The sequence below is a fragment of the Triticum dicoccoides genome, chromosome 1A (assembly GCF_002162155.2).
Source record: "Triticum dicoccoides isolate Atlit2015 ecotype Zavitan chromosome 1A, WEW_v2.0, whole genome shotgun sequence".
In the NCBI taxonomy this organism is placed as follows: domain Eukaryota; kingdom Viridiplantae; phylum Streptophyta; class Magnoliopsida; order Poales; family Poaceae; genus Triticum; species Triticum dicoccoides.
Genome location: NC_041380.1, coordinates 8,577,248 through 8,580,717, shown reverse-complemented (window position 1 = coordinate 8,580,717; position 3,470 = coordinate 8,577,248).

Genomic DNA, 3,470 nt, shown 5'->3' with positions numbered 1-3,470 from the left:
TTGCTTGAGCCTCATGGGCATATATATAGGAGTACATGATCTACTTGGAGTACAAGGCAAGCCAGAATATTTCCTAGTCTAACCTATGTTTCCTAATACAATCACGTTACTCAACATCCCCCCGCAGTCACAACGGTAGCGATGCAGACGGTGAGACTGGAGAAGAATCCGAAGGCAAGCCGACGGACACCCCCCACAGTCGTAACGGTCGATGCATCGCGGAGTCATGGCTGGAGTGGAAACCAACGAGGTAGCTCAAGCAGGCGGTAGCCCTTTGTGCCGTTTGTCGATGTAGCCGAGAGCGTGGGTGGTGGAGCCGTGGTCGAGGTAGCCGTGCGAAGAATGCCGTGGTCGATGTCGAGTCGGGGTAGCTGGTGTCGAGGAATTCTCCGTGGAGCCGCGGGCGCAAGGGGGGCGCCGAGTTAGCATGGGCGCAATGGTGTCGAAGTAGTGGTGCGCCAGGAAGTAGATGATGTTGACGACGCGTCGCGGCGGGTTTGCCAAGCCCGGGGACACATCGTGGACGAAGGCACGCACCGGTGTTGCCAGCACCGGGCATGCGTAGACGGACGAAGACGAAGTTGACGAAGCGCCGCGCCAGGCTTGCCAGGCCCGGGGACACGTCGTGGACGAAGGCACGCGGCGGTGTTGCCAGCACCGGGCATGCATAGACTGGGACCTGCACAAGCTGTACGCCATGTCGAAGAAGTCGGAGAGGCCAGCAGAGAAGGCCTCGACGACGGTTGCGGCGCCAATCGGCGCGGGGCCAATGTCGCACGTGGTTGTCGGAGTAGATGAAGCGGTCGGGGTAGATGACGGCGACGCTGGCGACGGGCTGGTGCTGGATGAAGAAGAACGGGGTGGACGGGCGGCGGCAGCGGCTACGGGGGTAGCGGAGGCGGCCGCGGCCGAAGAAGAGCGGCGGCAGCAGCCTGATGGCGGCGGCGGCGGCTAGGTTATGGGCGCGGCGGCGATGCTCGAAGTAGGCAAAGAACCCTGACGGCATGACGAAGACCGGCGCGGACGGTGGCGTTCCCGCGCCAAGGGAGACAGCGCGGCGCATACCACGGGAGGTCGACGCGCGGTGACGGCGGAGTGGACCGCGGGCCGCGGCGCTACGGCCCGAAGGGGCGACGCAATGATGGTAGGCGGGTCGGGGCGACGGCGGGAAGACCTCGGGGCGGCAGTGGAGACCGCGGACCGCGACGCTGCGGCCCGAAGGGGCGACACAACGGTGATTCGCGAGTCGGTGCAACCGCGGGGACGGCCTCGGGACGGCGGCGTGGACCGCGTGCCACGCTCGCTACGGCCCGACGGGGCGACGCAGCGGCGGCGCGAGGGTCGATGCAGCCACGGGACGGCCTAGAGCGGACGCCCTCGGGGCGGCGGGGACCACGGGCCGCGGCACTACGGCCCGTAGGGGCGACGCAGCGGTGACGCGGGTCGGTGCAGCCGGGAGAAGAACCACGGGGCGGCGGCGCTGCGGCCCGACGGGGCGACGCAGCGGCAGCCCGATGCTCGATCGGTGGAGAGGTGCGCTGAACTCGGGAACGATCTTCATGGGACCTGCGGAGGCGCGTGCAACCGACGGGCCAGGTCGGTCGCGCGGCGTAGATGAGGCAGATCGCGACGGCGAGCGGGTGATCAAGCCGATCGCGCGCGAGGTCGGGGACGCCGCTTGGTGGAGGCGTGGTGGCGGCGGAGTCCGAGATGAAGCCGGCGGCGGCGGGCAGCAGGACGGCTATGATTGGCCGCCGCATGGCGCGAGGCCGCCGGTCGGGGTGATGCAGGAGTCCCGGTCGGAGCAGGGCGGTGACGGCCGGCGTAGATCGACGGGCGGGCCGGCGCGCGGACGACGGCCTTGAGGGCTGCCTGTCACGCGAGGCCGCCGGGTCGGTGAAGTAGCCGGCCGGTTGCGCCGATGTCGGAGTAGAGGCGCGAGGTGTCGACGGCGGCGGTGGGCGACGCAAACCGATCAAGAAAAGATCGGAAAACCAAAAAGTAGACGCCGATCAAAACGACCGGCGAGAGAGAAAATCCCGGATCAAAGGATCGGGAAAAAGACTCTCTAGGGCAGCCGGCCAACACGGCCGGCGGACGAACCCTAGGTACGGGTGGCGCGGCCCCCGGCGGCGGTCATGGAGGCCGACCGCCCCGAGGGCGGCGCGCAAGTGCGGAAGCGGCGGCGGCTAGGGTTTAGGATCGACTTGCGATAGATACCATGTTAAAGGGAGAGAGGGATTTGGTGGAATAGTTTTTTTTGTATTGCTTGAGCCTCATGGGCATATATATAGAAGTACATGATCTATTTGGAGTACAAGGCAAGCCAGAATATTTCCTAGTCTAATCTATGTTTCTTAATACAATCAGTTACTCAACATCTAGTAAGAAGCTTCCCTTCGACCTCTACTTTCCGCCGCCCATTTTTTTGCCACGGCGGACATGTTTTCAAAGAGAAAAGGGGTGACAGAGCAATTCACAGCCACATAGTGCGCCGTGGCCGTGGCAATAGTGTTTTCGCAGCAGCGATGATGGTGCACAATGGCAGGTCCTAGATCCACAAGCAACAAGCATCCTCTTCTATGCTGAGATGCATTTCTTCACTGGTCGGTACCTCGTGTACTTGGGCATGTCAAGGCACATGGATATGTACACGCCATGGCTATACACATGAGTGGCTATCGTTGCATGGTCATCTGGTTGGCATAAGTGATTTCTTCATGGTAAGTCAGGGTAGCAACACATGGTGACTTCGGTTGGTGGTGCTCTTCGAATCCAGAATCTCGAGATCCAGAATGGAAACTCTAGGCCACACCTTCAATGATTGTACATGGCAATGTTTCGACGTTGTTCCCTTGTTGGAGACATTGTCCGATGAATGCTCGAAATTTATATTCAGGGTTAAAACTCATAATGTAGCCTCGGTTTGATCGGTAACTGCGGAGACCATCCCGTTCCTAGAGGGAACATTGTTGGAGAACATTTCTCATTGTTCGGATAATTCCATTGGCGGTGGTTGATGTTGGTGGTTGTTGATCTGTGCCATTGATCGCTTCGACATGAATTTTGTAGGTCCTGCCTTTCTAAAATAATTTGGCCGTGTGCAACCTCGATGTCTTGATTAGTATATTGCTTGGTGTAGAGGCCGTAGGGGCAGTGGTGGAATCTAGCAAATTTACTACCACCTTAATTATAGTGAACATGTGGGGGGTTGGGCGTGGGAAAGCCAGTACCGAGAGCTGAGACTGAGAGAGTTATTTTTGGGGCCTCCGTAGTTCATACGACCTAGTTAGGCCCTTTCTGAAGCTGGTTACTCAGCCTTTGTCGCCAAAAACTGATTTGGGGCCAACAGTGAAGCCCCCTGCTACTATCATCAGTAGAGAACTCTTGTGTACAGTAGCCCTTCTACCATGGACGCCATGAGGCACAACATGGAATCTATCTTCGGCACACACTCTGCTCCCCTCAGT